The 17,475-nt window shown below is 45.9% G+C and overlaps 1 protein-coding gene and 1 non-coding gene across 3 annotated transcripts in view; both read left to right on the plus strand.

Annotated features, from left to right (window-relative positions):
- Window positions 1–17,475, plus strand: part of LOC121867041 (adenylyl cyclase-associated protein 1-like) — a 116,637-nt gene that overhangs the window by 10,727 nt on the left and 88,435 nt on the right. The window contains exon 1 of one of the 2 annotated variants that reach the window (XM_042366796.1): window positions 8,585–8,925. The exons of the other annotated variant lie outside the window; for it this stretch is intronic. The gene's annotated coding sequence lies outside the window, so the exon portion shown is untranslated. Of the gene's footprint in view, window positions 1–8,584; window positions 8,926–17,475 lie in introns of those variants that run through there. 2 annotated transcript variants of the gene reach the window in all.
- Window positions 14,633–14,706, plus strand: Trnaa-cgc. Its single transcript has one exon. It is a non-coding gene; the product is annotated as a tRNA-Ala (tRNA).

Consider the following 17,475-nt stretch of genomic DNA (forward strand, 5'->3'; position numbering starts at 1 on the left):
TCACAGGGAAGGAAGTTTTACCAGTTAACCGCAGGACACACCACGTTCCCACCACTCTATCACAGTCACCAAAGTTTTGTACAGGGTTCAGGGATCCGATTGACCAAGATTTCACACTCTTATATTTCGTCCCCAAACTGGTGGTGGAAGGTGAGTGATCGACTGAGTCTAGCTGAGGTAAGAGTCTCGGTGGAATTGCAGTGCCATTTGTGAGGTTAATATTATTTGTGCTTTAGCTTGATCTTGTTGATTGGGCTAAACATACATACATACATACATACATTCACACATACATACATACATTCACACATACATACATACATTCACACATACATTCACACATACATACATTCACACACACACACACACACATACAACGTACGAGTGAACTTTTTGAAAAATACAGACATACGTGAGCGTTAATATTTCTCCTGTAATTGGAGATCAGTGAACGGGACTTAAGTTATGGTAATGTTAAGGGCGTAGTTTGTCTAGGCAGTTATGGTTAAGTTAAGGGCGTAGTTTGTCGAGGCAGTGTTGGTGGTGTAGCCTGAGGAAGGCAGGGAGGGGAGTTCTCGCGTGAATAAAATGAAGGAAAAAGTTTTACCATTCGAAGCTTTTTGGGAATTGGAATATAAATTGAGGTCTGTACCCAAGTCCAAGGTGTTCAGAAATAATCGTTTGAGTGTTAAGTTGTTGTTGTTGTTGTTATTATTATTATTATTATTATTATTATTATTATTATTATTATTATTATTATTATTATTATTATTATTAGTAGTAGTAGTAGTAGTAGTAGTAGTAGTAAGCTCTTGTCCATAGTGCATCATTCTGATGTATGGATGGTCTCTATTAGGGGGGGTAGCCTACACACCCACGCGCGCACGTATGCCCCTACTACCTGGACACAGCAGTCCAGCCTGTCACCTCTCCGCCCTCCCCTCATAAGAACCAGTATAATCTTGTGCCTGGGACTAAATCAGATGTCCGGAGGCGGACGTTACCGTCGCCCAAGGTGCTGTTCACTATGCCTGGTAACATTCCTTGCTGCGTCTGTGCTAGCCCGAACCAAAACTGCACAAATTGTGTTTGCGCGAGAAACAACCGACCATGTGTGGATTGCAGGAAGCTAGACCAGTGTCGGAACCCACGTCGCAGGGAGCCGACACAGGTGGCCACAGTGGATATCGCCGGGACCCAACTACCCGATGATATCCGAAATGATAGCAGTGAGTCTACTCAACCCGATAATGTAGTACTAATAAATGCTGCTCCCTCAGTAGCAGGTGTCCACGAGGAGAATGAGAGACAGCCGCCTCAGTGGAATGGCATGTCGATGGAAAATGCAGGCGTATGGGTCAAAGAAACCTACTCAGAAATTGTCAAGTGGTCGCCCGCTAACTTATTTGAACCACCCAAGTGTGCGGCCACCAAAGAAATGATTCGGGAGATGACTCACTTCATGACTGATTACACTCAGGACCGCTTCCTCGCCCCCCTAGCTCTTCAAATACTGGCAATAATACCACATCTATTTTGTCAGAGGACACACACAAAGGCTAAGCACAAAGAAAATGTGGCAGCAATGAAGAGAAGGTTGACAATGTGGCAGACTGGGGCCCTAGATGATCTCCTATGTGAAGCAAGAACACTGCAGGAGAGACTAAAATCTACGGGTGACGGAAAGCAAAACACCGATGACGTGGCAAGACAATTTGGAAACAAAATGCGTGTGGGAAAAGTGTCTCTCGCGGTAAGATCTCTCACACATGAATCCTCCGGTGGAGTGATGCCAATAAACAGAGCGACATTAAAACTATTGAAAGAGAAACATCCCCCTGCAAGCGAAGATGAAGGCATCAGGCTCCAGGGTGCTTATATCCCACCAAACGCTGTCCTGTTCGAGAAAATAACAGGAGAGATGGTGTGGAAAAAGGCACTGAAGACTCGAGGCGGAGCCGGCCCTTCAGGTCTGGATGCAAACGGTTGGAGAGTCATCCTCAGCACAAACAAGTTTGGCCCTGTAGCAAGCGATCTCTGCACTGCCATTGCCACCCTTGCAAGAAAGCTTGCATCCTCTTGCTGCCATCACCTCCAGGCTCTGACGGCCTGCCGCCTTATTCCTCTGGAAAAGAAACCAGGATGTAGACCTATAGGGGTGGGGGAAGTGCTGAGGCGGATCATCGGAAAGTGTATAATGGAGGTGGTAAAGGATGATGTCAGGGCAGCAGCAGGGAACCTACAAGTGTGTGCTGGCCACCAGGCTGGTGGGGAGGCGGCCATTCACGCCATGAGATTGATATTTGAGCAGCGTGATTGTGAGGCCGTTCTCCTGGTGGATGCTTCAAACGCATTCAACATACTTAACCGCAAGGCGGCACTGCACAACATCAAGATCAAGTGTCCTAGCTTTGCGATGTATGTTGAAAATTCGTATAGGAATCCTTCAGACCTCTACGTAGTAAACAACAAGGCTCTACGAGGTGATACCATCCTACAGTCGACCGAGGGAACAACACAGGGAGACCCCGTTGCAATGGCAATGTATGCAATAGGCCTATCAGTGCTCCAACAAGAAATAAAGTATGAAACAACTGGGGTCAAACAAGTGGCATATGCTGATGACCTCACAGGAGCAGGAAAAGTGGAGGACATCAAAAAGTGGTGGGACCTGGTAACATCGCGAGGTCCACAAATAGGGTACCACCCAAACGCCAGCAAATCCTTCCTCATCGTGAAGCCAGATCATTATGATCGGGCTGTGGAGGTTTTCGGCGAAAGTGAGGTCAAAATAACTAAGGACGGCCAAAGACATCTAGGCGCAGTAATTGGCACTACGGACTTCAAGACCCAGTACGTAGGGGGAAAGGTGAACGAGTGGGTTAGCGAAATCCATGCTCTATCGGAGATTGCTAACACAGAGCCACATGCGCCTTTGCAGCATTCACACATGGAGTCAAGCATCGTTGGAACTACCTGATGCGTACCATCCCTGAGATCCGACCCCTCCTCCACCCTTTGGAAGAAGCAATCAGTGTCAAGTTCATTCCCAAACTAGTGAAACACCACGACTTAACCCCAGTAGAAAGAACACTTCTTGCACTTCCACCCAGACTGGGAGGGATGGGACTAACTAATCCAGAGGAGATTGCTGACTCTGAACATCAAAATTCACTTAAGCTCACGGCAGCCCTCACTGACCACATAATAGCCCAGAATGCAACAGGGGAAGTGGACACCAGCGAAGTTAATAAGATCCGTAGATCCATTACAACAGATCGGCAGCACTGTCAAAATGACATGTTGCAGCAACTATCGCTGCAGGTTCCAGAAAATCTGACAAAAAAAGTAGCTATAGCGCAGGAGGTGGGCGCCTCGAACTGGTTAACTACGTTACCGATAAGGGCAAATGGTTTCAGCCTTAACAAACAAGAATTTACAGATGCCATTGCTCTAAGGTACGGTTGGCCAGTAGATGGTTTGCCCTCCCAATGCGTGTGTGGCTATTCCTATGATGGCGATCACGCCATGGTTTGCAAGAAGGGGGGCTTCATATGCATGAGGCATGACGAGGTAAGGGATCTCACAGCAAATATGTTGAAGGAAACCTGCCGGGACGTCATGGTAGAACCGACCCTCCTTCCACTGGATGGCGAGATCCTCCAACACAGGACTTCAAACACATCTAACGAAGCCCGTGTGGACGTCAGTGCTCGAGGATTCTGGACGCGGGGACAGCGAGCCTTCTTCGACATCAGGATTTTTGATCCCATGGCCGTTTGTCACCGTAACCTAGCTCTCGATGCTGCACATAGGAGGAACGAGAACGACAAGAGAAGGGCATATGGGGAGAGAATTCAAAATGTCGATCAAGGCAGCTTCACTCCGCTAGTGTTCACAACCGCTGGTGGGATGGGCCCAAGCGCAAGATGTTTCTACGCCAGACTCGCGGAGCTGATCTCCGAACAGAAGCAGCAGCCCAGAAGTTATGTCACAGCCTGGATGAGATGTCGACTGTCCTTCTCTCTCCTTCGGTCGGCTTTGCTCTGCCTCAGGGGAACGAGAGCTTCTGCCCCTACTCCGTCAACTGCTGCAGATATCGACTATGAGGCTACAGTCACCGAATGCCGCATCGATCTGCGGCTCAACTAATTTAACACAGATAGGATAGTTGCTTATGTATTAGGATATTTAATATTAAGGTAAATAAATGGTGGCGAAGGTGTGGCTATTGGGGGAGGCTGGGCCACGCTAAAAAAAAAAAAAAGTAGTAGTAGTAGTAGTAGTAGTAGCAGCAGCAGTATTCAGCAGCAGTATTCAGCAGGTAACCCGGTTTAAGCTGGGTATTATGTGTTTACTATTTAATCGTGGGAAAAAAATACAGTGCCCTCCTCTACTGGACCCTAACATTGACATTGGAACAGTTTATTCAGCCAGATAAATATTTATACACAGTAGGCAGCTACCAAACGGGGGGGTACTACCGCCTGGGATGATATTGGAAGAATAATGTGTTGTCTAATGGTAGAACCTGCTGCCATATGGCATCACGAAAATTTGTGACCAAGTCCCAGGTTGCTGATCTGACTTTCTGCCTCATTTACACACAATTGCAGGGTCTCAATTGTTTCTCTTACTATTGACAACACAACATACATACTGTATATTGTTTCTCACTTTTGATCTTTTTTTTCAATTTTGTATTTATGGTTCTTTATTATTATTATTTTTATTATTATTACAGGTCTATTATTATTATTATTATCATTATTGTTTTTTATTTATTTTTTTTATTTTTCATTATAAATTTTATTTACTATGAATTATTATTATTATTATTATTATTATTATTATTATTATTATTATTATTATTATTATTATTATTATTATTATTATTATTATTATTATTATTATTATTATTATTATTATTATTATTATTATTATTATTATTATTATCATCGCCCCCCCCCAGGCCAAGTGAGGGACAGGGAACTCTTGATGGCACCTGCAAAAAATAATGTAGATTAACGCAAGGAATTATTATATAACATTTAGTATCATCTGGATTGTAACAAGGTACAATATATGGTGTTAGTAAATAGACATTAGAATGTTACCACGTTTATTACATCACAGTTTTGTTTACATACACACACACATACACTTATGAGTTTGTTACATAAAGGTGGTAACTATTGTATCACTGCACCAGTACCTTTAGTGTCACTGTACCATTGGGAGTTGTTCCCCCTGTAGGAACTGTGAACACGTCTCTTACCGATACTGAACTTGTCCCTCTTAAACCAAGGGCGACTGGTGTTAATTATCTCTCTCTCTCTCCCTCTCTTCTTCCCCTTCTCTCTCTCGGTCTCCCTTTCTCCCTCACTTGCCCAATTCTCCAGTTCTTTACCTCTGCGTTTCTCTATTTTCTTCAATCTCTCGTTTTCTCCCTTCTTCCTCCCTGCCCTTCCTTCTTTCTCTCCCTCCCCCATGCTGAATAAGCGAAACAGAGAGAGAGAGAGAGAGAGGTCATAACTGTGAGTAAAGAGGATTAAGTGAACACGCGGGGAGAATGAATCTTGGCTGAGGGAAAGTGAAGAAGGAATAATTAAAATGGATTTGAGGGAATGGAAGTTAGTGGCGTTTAGGGGAGGAAGGGGAGGTTATTGGCGTTTAGGGGAGGAACGGGAGGTTATTGGCGTTTAGGGGAGGAAGGGGAGTTGGTGGCGTTTAGGGGAGGAAGGGGATTTGGTGGCGTTTAGGGGAAGAAGTGGAATTGGTGGCATTTAGGGGAGGAAGGGGAGGTTAGTGGCGTTTAGGGGAGGAAGGGGAGGTTAGTGGCGTTTAGGGGAGGAAGGGGAGTTGGTGGCATTTAGGGGAGGAAGGGGAGGTTAGTGGCGTTTAGGGGAGGAAGGGGAGGTTAGTGGCGTTTAGAGGGGCAGTGTGTGTGGTAGGAGATGAAGGTGTGGTAGGGAGGTTAGTTTAGCCCTGAGGCAGTGTTACTTGACCCCTCACTCCCTCTCTCACCTTCCACCAACACTCACTTTTCCCTCCTCCCTCTCACTCACCACCCACTCACATACCCACTCACTCACATACCCAGCCCCTCTCTCTCTCTCTCTCTCTCTCTCTCTCTCTCTCTCTCTCTCTCTCTCTCTCTCTCTCTGTATCTACCAGGATCAAATATATTTCTTTCTAAATTACTAATGACTATATATTGTACCTTGTAGTAGTCTGTGCATATCATTATTTCTGTACCTGCGTTAGTGTGTATCTTCCTGTACTTGTATTTACATCTATGTCTGTACGCCTACCTTAGTACCGTCACTCCTGAATAAATCAATGAGCTACGTCGTGATATATAAGTTAATAGGGTGGTGGCGGAAGTCGTATAAGAGGTATCACAAAGAAGCGTGTTAGAGCGAGGCCCCCAGCTGTTGTCATGCCGGGAACAACAACACAACACTGCGTCTCTGGCTGGCATTGTTTCGCTGTCGAGTACGTTGTGGCTGTGGTCTGCTGTGAGGAATTCAGGAGGTGGAGGGAGGCAGGCAGAGAGGTGGGGGGAGGGAGACAGAGGTGGGGGTGGGAGGCAGAGAGGTGGGAGAGAGAGAGGGAGACAGAGAGGCGAGAAAGTGAGACAGAGAGGCGAGAAAGTGAGACAGGCAGGTGAGGGAGGCAGTCAGAGAGGTGGGGGGAGGGAGACAGAGGTGGGGGTGGGAGGCAGAGAGGTGGGAGAGAGAGACAGAGAGGTGAGAGAGAGACAGAGGGGTGAGTAAGGAGACCGCGAGAGGTGAGGAGGGAAACAATGAAGAGGTGGGGAAGGGAGACTGTGAGGTGAGGGAGGCAGACAGGGAGAGTTGAAGGAAAGCTTCAGAGAGGTGAGGGAGGGAGAGAGACAAGACAGGTGGAGGAGGAGACAGTTGAGGGAGGAAGACAGGGGGGTGAAGGAAAAAAGAAAGAGGCCGGGGAGAGGGAAAGAGAACGGGAGGAACAAAGAGAGGAAAAGAGAGAGATATGAAGTTAAAGAAATGAATATAATAAAAGAATAGTAGGGTAAGAGGGAGATAAATTAGCAGAGGAGAAAGATAATACTCCCCACGTTTCACTTCCGGGGAGAGGTAGAGATATGCGTGTGTTTTGAGGACCCAGTGTAGGTAGGTTGTTGTCTCCACGTCACCAACCAAGTCTACTCGCCCGACATCACCAAGGTGGGTACTGTTGTATAATCCAAGTCAATGTCAGGAGTTGGATTGGCTGTAGTGTTTGTTGTTGATTCTAGAGTAAGTCTGGTCTGCTAGATGGTCATCGTCTCTCTCTCTCTCTCTCTCTCTCTCTCTCTCTCATATTTCTACGTGTCTGTGCCTGATAGGATGTATAATATTTCAATGATGGTGATAATACCGTTCACGTCTTCTCTATTCCCTTCAGAGTTTTCAGTTTTTTTTTATTCCCATTCTTCTCATATCTTTCTCTGTCACATCTCTTTACCTTATTCTATGTCCTTCTCTCCTATTCTTCTTATAATTATTGGCCTTTTACTTTTTCTCTTGTTATTCCCATCCTTCTCACGTACATCTCTCCATCTTTATCGTTGTCTTCCTCCACTGCCTACTAGCATTTATTTATATTGCTCCCTTTATTGCACTATTTTCCCTTTCTCCACATGACTTGTTCTTATGTAATCTTAGTTGTGTTTCTTCCTGTTCTGTTAAGCAGCGGATGAAACTGGAAGTGGCAGGGGTGGGTGTTTGAAAGTGATGTATCGTAACGTTAATGTGTGCTATGGAGTGAGGAGACGAGGGTAGGGAAGATGGTGAGAGGAGGTAGTGGGAGGTGAGGCGGTGAATGGGAGGGAAGGTGGTGTGTGCGTCATGGTCCTGGAAAGAGTGGTGTGGTGGAAGTGATGACAGGAAGTAGGGGAAAGGGACGCAGAAAGGCCTTGACCATGGGAGGGGGGAGGAGATGAGATGGACCATGCTCGTAGAAAGGGGAGGAGGCAGAGTGAATAAGTAAGTAGGAGGAGAGGTCTTGGCAGAGAGGGAAGGTAAGGCAGATGGCCCATGACCATGAGAATGAAATAGTGTCGAAGATGGGAAGGAAGTGATTCAGGGCCATATAATCCCCTGAGGAGACGGGAAGAGGTTGGTTAGGTAGGTAGGAAGGGCTGTGGTCGCGGTGAGGGGGTTCAGTAAGTAGGTAGGTAGGAAGGGCTGCTGTTGGGTCATCACCCTATTCTTAAAGTCGCACCCACGTGGCACTCGGCGAGGCACTACTCCTCCTCCCCACGGCCGCCGCTGCTGCCGGGAAAGTGTCGGTGGTGCCAATAGCAAGTAGACGCGGCCCCACGCCCCTCACACAGTCTGTCAAGGAACTAGCACGCGGCGCCACGCTCAAGGCATCTGAGTCAACCTGTAGCGTGTGTCACAGTGTCGTGGATCACCTGACGGCAACTGCTGCTGATAATACTCTCCAGGTGGTTACCAGCACGCACCCGCCCCTACTGTAAGGCTCGCTACCATCAATCCTCTTGGTAATGAGATCTGGTTGGTACCATCGATCCTTAGTAGTACTGAGACCTGATTGATTCCGTAAGATTCGCTACAGACAAACTGGTTGGTAACGACCTCTGGTTGACGGTACCTGGGACCTGCTCAACAACAGGATCCGGTCGGCACTGCGCTGGTGGGAAGTATAGTCGGTGCGGTGCGTGTCGGTATCTATCCAGCCACTACCGGTGGACAGTTCCGAGGGTTTGACTATAGCTCTAGTGGGAAATTCTCAGGAACACGGAACGTTTATAAAATATATATATATATATACAGTATATATATATAGATAGATAGATAGATAGATAGATCCACACACAGGAGGAACTCCGGGAAGAAGAGCTGGCAAAGATCATCGGTCGTCTTGCCCCGTCAGGTAAGAACCGCCAAGGCTTATAAATAGCCACCACTAGCCGCTGACTGACGCCCCCACCCACCTCCTCCCCCACACCCTGATGTACGGCTAGCAAATGGAGGAAGAGGAAAGTGGAGAGCGTATGGAGGAAGAGTGGAGATTGTATGGAGGAAGAGGAGAAGTGGGCTGTGTATGGAGGAAGAGGAGGAGTGGGCTGTATATGGAGGAAGAGGAGGAGTGGAGAGTGTATGTAGGAAGAGGAGTGGGGAGTGTATGGAGGAAGAGGAGGAGTGGGGAGTGTATGGAGGAAGAGGAGGAGTGGGCTGTGTATGGAGGAAGAGGAGGAGTGGGCTGTATATGGGGAAGAGGAGGAGTGGAGTGGTATGGAGTGGGGTGTATGGAGGGAAGAGAGGAGTGGGGAGTGTATGGAGGAAGAGGAGTGGGCTGTATATGGAGGAAAAGGAGTGGGCTGTATATGGAGGAAAAGGAGTGGGGAGTGTATGGAGGAAGAGGAGTGGGGAGTGTATGGATGAAAAGGAGTGGGGAGTGTATGGAGGAAGAGGAGTGGGCTGTATATGGAGGAAAAGGAGTGGGCTGTATATGGAGGAAAAGGAGTGGGGAGTGTATGGAGGAAGAGGAGTGGGGAGTGTATGGATGAAAAGGAGTGGGGAGTGTATGGAGGAAGAGGAACAGTTGAATTGAATTGAAACAGTTTATTTAGCCAGAAAAACACAGATACAGAGTGGATAATAATAACAATATTAACATGGCTGAGCCAGTTGAGAACCTGCGCTCTCTTTTATGCAGTGTGTGTAAACTTCGTCTACACTGTAGAGGAAGAGGAGAAGAAGAGTAACATGTGAATGGAGGAAACTGCAGCGGGCCTATTGGCCGATACTGGGCAGTCCCGTTTACACCCAACCCCGATTGCTCATATATCCATCCAACCTATGTTTTAAGCTATCCAGCGTATTCGAGTTAATGATGATGTTTGGTAACTTGTTCCATTCATCCACTACTCTGTTTCCAAACCAATGTTTACCTATCTCTTGCCTAAATCGAAATTTGTCTAATTTAAAACCATTGCACGAGTTCGCCCCTGGTTGAATAGTTCAATTTCAATTGTTTATTCCTTGAAAGAGGAAGCGGGATCCTAGAGCTGTCACTAGGTACCCCTGTACAATGACACCAGAAGCATCTGGCCAGTGTGACAAGTATATACAGTATAAATATTGTAAAGGGGCTTACTAAAGCCTAAGGGAGGAAGGATATTCCTTAAACACATAATCAATGTTATTTACAAAATATCTGGCCAGTATTGGGAGGATCATCGTGTCTCCGTCAGGGGGTCGTGGAGTGGTGGTCCAGCAGGCGTCACGGAAGCGTTGTGTGTGGGGACATCTTAGGGAGGCAGTGGATAAGGGTGCTGCTGTTGGGTCTTCTGCATAATGCACAAGAGCGTTGCTCAGGGGATGCGGGGATACCAATCTCCCAAGCAAAGTCATACCCAATGATGATATGGGCAGCAATCACGTCCCCTTTTCGCGACCCTTTCCCATAGTTGTACGAGAGGTGTTGAATAGTTTGAGTACCTTTGTTGTATCACCTTTGTTTAGCCCTGACTTCAATTTGTACACCTTGATCATATCGCCCCTCACTCTACGTCTCTCGAGGGAGTGCAAATTAAGATGCTTTAACCTGTTTCTGTACTGAAGGTTCCTAATGCCCGGGATTAGTCTCGTCAATTCTCCTCTGAATACTTTCTAGGGATTCTATATCCATTATGCAATACGGTGATCAGAACTGAACTGCGTAATCCAAATGAGGTCTCACAAGCGCAAAATATAGTTTTGGGATAAACTCGGTAGTCTTGTAACTAACATTCCTTTGTATGAACCCAAGTACTTTGTTAGCCTTGCTTCAAACAAATACGCATTGTTGTCTTGGTTTAAGATTCCTGCTTATCATTACTCCTAAATCTTGCTCACAGTCGGATTCTCTATAAGAACGTTGTGGAAGTGAAGGAGGTGGGAAGAAGGGTGTATGGAAGAGGAGGAGGAGGAGCCTTGGGAGAAGAATACATATACAGGTGGATTAGTGGAGGTGTGGAAGAATGGAGTGTGTAGGGGAGTGGAGTGTGTGTTGTCAAGTATACAATCTAAGTGCAGGAAAGATGTACTCTGGGTAGCTAAATGTCAGATTAAAGAGTACAGTAAAAAAAACCCAACCGTACACATTTTAGTTTTGGGCTAAGTTTTAGTCATCATAATTTCCGCCTTTAGTGACCTGACTGATTTTTTTCCACAGGTGAGCGATATTTATTATATATTTAGTGTCTCGTAACGCTGTCAATGGTCAGTTCTTGGTCATACTTTGTGGTGAAATGAAGCTTGTACCTACTGTATACTATATGGTACCCGTAGCGGTGTTTATACTGGCTTGTATTAACGCATGTACGTACCTGTAGACTTGTATAGACTTGTATATGGACATGTATTAATGTTTCTCCATCTATCTCCTTCGCTGCGTGTAGGGGATAGATAGATGGTGGGGGGGGGGTGTGCACTCTGTTCTGTGTATCTGTCCAGTAGCCGGATATATCTTTACTTTGTCTCTCCGTTGTTCTCTCTTAAGTTTTTTTTCTCTAATTTGTAATCTTTTTTATTTTTTATTTTACTGAATTACCTGTGGGGGATTCCTTTTTATTTTCATTGGAAGGGTTTATATATATATATATATATATATATATATATATATATATATATATATATATATAGCCAGCAGCCAATAGCCAGCAGCAACAACAGCTAACATATAACATAACCTTTTTCTTATACCTTAACCTGCCTGCCTGCCTGCGCCTGCCTGCCTGCCTGCCTGCCTGCCTGCCTGCCTGCCTGCCGGATGCCAGTATTTGTTTTGTTTTCAACACCTTGTCGTATACGTGATTTGGAATGACAGGTGGTAGGTGTGAGGAGGTGGGGGCAGTTCGAGATTATACACCCCACCCTTCCTCCTCTTCTCCTCCTCGCTTGAATCCTCTCTCTCTCTCTCTTTTACCTCCTTCGTCCTTTCTCACCTCCGCCCCCTCACTCTCTCCCTCACCTCCATCATCCTTCCTTCCTCTCTCTCACACCTCCCTTACCCTTCTCCCACTCCCTCATCTCCTTTGCCCTTCTCCCATTCCCTCATCTCCCTTACCCTTCTCCCACTCCCTCATCTTTCTTGCTTGTCTTCCCCTTTCCTCTCTTCCCCATCTACATCCCCCTTCTACTCCCTTTTGTTTCCTTTACCTACAATCCCCCTTATTCTCCCTCACCCATTCTCTTCCCTCACCTCCTGCCCCTCACCCTGGATCACTTGAGTCTGTGTGTGTGTGTGTGTGTGTGTGTTTGTCGTATGTGTGTGTGTGTGTGTTCGTCAGTCGCAGCTCCCTGAACATTGTGTGATATGTTGGTGAGCTTTGACTCACCCCTAGCATGTATTCACTATGGTGAGAGTGGTGGTGAGGAGTTGGGAACAATTATATGGTTCCCAAAACGAGGTTCCTGGTGTAGATGTTGTCACAGAGGAAGAGGAGGGGCGGGGGTAACAATTGTGATAGGTCCCTGGTATTGATATTGAGCAGCATTAGATTGTGAAAATGTGGGTGATGTGGTTTTCATGGGTGTAATGTTGGGTGTTGTTGGTGTCTGGTGTGGGTGGGGTATGGTAGGTTTCTGGTGTGGGTAGGGTGTGATAGGTTGCTGGTGTAGGTGTATTAGTGTGGTGTTATAAGTTTCGGGTGTGGGTGTAATTTGGGGTGTGGTAGATTTCTGATGTGGGTGCGTGTTTGGATGTGAGGTGGCACTGTGGTAGGAGATGCTGGCCACTTTTCAATGTTGTGGCATGGGGGAGGAGGTAGGGAGGGGGACGAAGAAGAGGAGGAGGTGATGGTGATGGGTGTAAGAGCCCTGGTGGATGTTGGTAGGTGATGTAGTGGGCCTGGTATGCTGGGATGGTGGTGCTGGTGATTGTGGTTGTTGGGAGTGTGGTGGGGTGAGGAGGAGGAGGAGGAGGAGTCTGTGGCAACTTCCTGGTGGTGGGGAGGAGTGCAGGGCTGCTACCACTAGTTTCCTCTTGTGTGTTGAAGGCCAAGGTTTAGGAGTCAAGGGGAGAGTAGTAGGAGGGGGGGGGGGAGATCATGTTTATATTTTTTCTCCCGCTGCTCCATAACGTGACTCAGAGGGGTGAGGCAGGGATAGGATTGAATCAGTCATCTCTCGTCTTTTACTTAGAAATACAAGTGAAAATTTATTGTTATTATTATTATTGTTGTTGTTGTTCAAGAGCGTAAACCAAGAGTAATTATATTATTAGAGAATTTTCGGGGTTATAATGTTGCCTTATGTCCTTGTGTGTGTTATAAGTTTGTTTACTGCAGGACGGTGGAGAACTCTTAAGTCTCTTCACTGGATCTATCATGTACCGGGGTGATCCTTGTATTATGTTTTGTGTGGGGAGGATCAAGGAGAGACGACACTGGGAGAATGGGAGGAAATGACGAGGGAGAGTTGTGCGAGATACCATTGTAGAAGAGGACAGGCAGGAAGGGGCTGAGATATCAACTTCCTTATAAAAGAAGTATTGATCATCGCATTGATTATAGCTCCTTATACTGAGTCTTAAACCTGCTGCAACTCTCTCAAAGAAGACACTCGATAAACACATTATAGATTTTAACAACACACACACACACACACACACACACACACACACTCACTCACTCACTCACTCACTCACTCACTCTTAAGGTGAGTCGTGAATCGGGTGAAATATTACTGGATGTTCTGTTGTAACATTTGTGCTATCAGGGTGTTCATCGTCATGTATAGTAAGAAAATTATTTGTGTGAACCAAGGGGGGGAGAGGGGGTGTTAGGGCAGGTGGTGGGGGGTGTTCGATCAGGGATAAGTGGTCGTTGTTCCCATTGTTGAGATGAAGTGTGTGGAACGTGTGTGTGTTTGGCAGGGGTGAGAGAGTGAGAGTGAGACAGAGAGTGTGAGTGAGTGTGTGAGACAGGGTGAGTGTGTGTGTGTGTGTGGAAATGTGTGTAATGTGTGTGTTTAGGGGATATGCTGTATATAGATCATTTTCACAAACATTTTCCAAGAATTGCCATAATACAGTACGCGTTTGTTCTGTAATACTAATGATTATAACACTCACTAGTAACTATTATTATTACAACCGTGTGACTCAGTAAGGAAAACTAATGGGTTCTATTGGGGTTAATCTTATAACCTCCTCGCTAATGGCTTGTGATTCCTGGGTGGTAAAGACGAGAGAGAGATATATATGGGGGCATCAGGTGACCGAGAATGGCTGCTTTATTTCTGTCTGCGGTGATTCATGGGGGGGGCGGGGGAATGGGTGATATGGGGGTAAGAGTTTGGGAGGGAAAAGACACCCCAAATGTGGGGGGTTTTTGGGGGGGGGGGTTGTGAAGGCGTCATATCCGGTTCGAGAGAGAGAGCATCAATAAATCTCTCTCTCTCTCTCTCCTCTCTCTCTCTCAACAGGGAGCGAGGAGAATCAGAAGCTACACCCCACATGTCTGGTTTATGACGTCATATCCGCTTAAGGCCCAGGAACAAGACCAGTATTTATTGCTGTTGAGAGGCTGAATGGATGGGGTGGGGAGGGAAGGTTTGGGGTGAATCATGGGTGGGTATTAAAGGGGTTATGGCGACCTGTGGTGTAATGATCAGCATGCTCGCCTCGCAAGCGAGTGGACCCGGGTTCGATTCCCGGGCAGGGTGAAACTATGGTAAAGTTTCTTTACGCCATTTGCCTCTGTCTACCCAGCAGTAATTGGAAACCTGGATGTTAATCGATTTGCGGATCGTGTTCAGGGGTAATGGTTAGTCAGTGCAGTTGGCGAGTTGTCCGGTCTTCTCGGACTATTCCTTGACACTGGGTCATGCAGCTCGTTAATTCAGGGTGTGGTTGTTGTGTTGGCGACAGCTTCTACACCTTAAACAAATTCACGCCTAGGTGGCCCTTGGGAGAGTCATGTCCTCATGGGTGGGGATTATTCCAAAAATCATGAAAGTAATATTTGGTAATCACTAGATATGCTGGGAAAAAATATATCGAAAGTGTTAACAATTTTCAATATTGGCATCTACTGTCAGAGGAACGTGGAAAAACAAATATCTCTGAGAACGTTTGATATTGGCATCTCGCGTCGGTGGAACCTTCGGAAGTTCTTCCTAAAAATGTACGATATTGGCTTGTGTCGTCATTGAAACTTATCCTTATAGCCCAGGTTTTTGAAGTGACGCTCACCTGTTGTTATTTATAGGTGAAGGCTGTGTGTCGTGATGGTTTTCTAACACGGGTACACATACATACAGTACACGCCTCACACCGCTCCCCGCTGCAACTGTTAATACATGTGGTCTGTGTTATTAAGGTAGCTATGCAGGTAGGTTGGCCTGTACTCTGGTCACCTGGTTTATAACACAGATACACACACACACCTGCCACTGCTCGTCACCACAAGTGTCTGTTATTGAGGTAGCGAGGCAGGTTCACCGGTACTCTTGTTTACGGTTTCCTGGGGATTGTTGTACACGCGCTTCAGATCGCTCCTGTGTTGGCCGTAGGGTATTAATTACAGTGTCACACACATCTGTTCCAGCAAAAAATAAATTATAAATAATGTTAAATGCATTGTCTTATAGAAAACCAGATATTAATTTATTTGTGACAACGATTATAACACACACACACACGTACGTCTTTAAAATGATAAACAACGTATTTTAATAACCTAAAAGCATGTGCTACGATGTCTTTAACCTTAGAATACAATGATTAATACCGTTGAGTATGATGGCAATGTACTCAAGAGTATTATATCATCGTAGTCAAGATTTATGACGGTCAAACTCTGCGTAAAGAAAAGTTTCCTAGCATTCATTCTACCTACCTTTTCTTTAATTCCGTTTCTTTTTCCTTCGTCTTTTTTTTTCCTGAAACTTCATGTGAAAATCTTCCTGGTGTGCTAAAAACAGGGTCTGGTTATCGATATCACTGTTCTTTTAAGCTTGTGTCGTATGTGCAGGAGTTTGGTACACCTGGCCTTGTTCTCTACCTGTGTACATTAGTTTGGTACACCTGGCCTTGTTCTCTACCTGTGTACCTTAGTTTGGTACACCTGGCCTTGTTCTCTACCTGCGTACCTTAGTTTGGTACACCTGGCCTTGTTCTCTACCTGCGTACCTTAGTTTGGCACACCTGGCCTTGCTCTCTACCTCTGTAAATAGAACATGAAACGACGAGAAAACATAAGCTTATGATTTTACGAGGGAGTGGTAGTCTCTCTCTCTCTCTCTCTCTCTCTCTCTCTCAAATCAGTGGTGGAAGGTACCAGTGAAAGAGAGAGAGAGAGGGGGGGGGGAGGGTGGGAGTGGGGTACAATGATGTGTTGAAGAGTGTTGTTGAGTGGGTGGTGCGGGTACAGTGTTTACTCTGTGTTGTGTAACCTCCAGTGTTTGAGGTCATGGTGTTACATACAACCACCACTACCACCACTATTAACTTGTGCCACTACCACCATAGTGTCCTATTACCACCATCACCTTCCACCACTGTCATCTTCCATTACCACCACCACCTCCCACCATTACCACTACTACCACCGTCACCTCCCACTACCACCGTCACCTCCCACCTCTCACCACCACTACCACCGTCACCTCCCACTACCACCGTCACCTCCCACTACCACCGTCACCTCCCACCTCTCACCACCACTACCACCGTCACCTCCCACCACCACCAATGCCACTACCAAACGCCAACAATAAACGATTGAAATTCTACATAAGAATGGAAGATACAAAACTGAATCACTACAGGTACAGTTGGGTCGGAGGAGAGGCTCTGTATCGTCTAATTACTTTCCTCTCGCCGTCTCTATTAACGAAACTTTCTCAAGATTCTTACCGAGTGGACTTTCTGATCCTAAGCTGTAAGAGTATCGTATGTTCTCTTGAGAGGCTTCTATACCGAGCAAGTGGACTTAAAAACAAACCACGTTTTTGTATAGTTCACCGGACTGTTTTTTTGTGACCCTCATTATGTTTAGTTTGTCAGGCGTTGATATCAATCTTATGTCAGTGTGAAGCTGTGTTGCTGCATACATGTGTGTGACTGTTTTTACAATCAGTTATGTTTCTTCATATACAGGTGTGTTTTACAATCATTGCTGTTGCTTCATACACAGGTGTGTTTTACAATCATCGCTGTTGCTTCATACACAGGTGTGTTTTGCAATCATCGCTGTTGCTTCATGCACAGGTGTGTTTTACAATCATCGCTGTTGCTTCATGCACAGGTGTGTTTTACAATCATCGCTGTTGCTTCATACACAGGTGTATTTTACAATCATCCCTGTTGCTTCATACACAGGTGTGTTTTCCCAATCTTCCCTGTTGCTTCATACACAGGTGTGTTTTCCAATTATATCTGTTGCCTCATACACAGGTGTGTATTCCAGTCAACCTTCAGTTGACCCAGTTA

Source organism: Homarus americanus, unplaced genomic scaffold (genome assembly GCF_018991925.1).
Source record: "Homarus americanus isolate GMGI-L3 unplaced genomic scaffold, GMGI_Hamer_2.0 scaffold48226, whole genome shotgun sequence".
Classification (NCBI taxonomy): Eukaryota; Metazoa; Arthropoda; class Malacostraca; order Decapoda; family Nephropidae; genus Homarus; species Homarus americanus.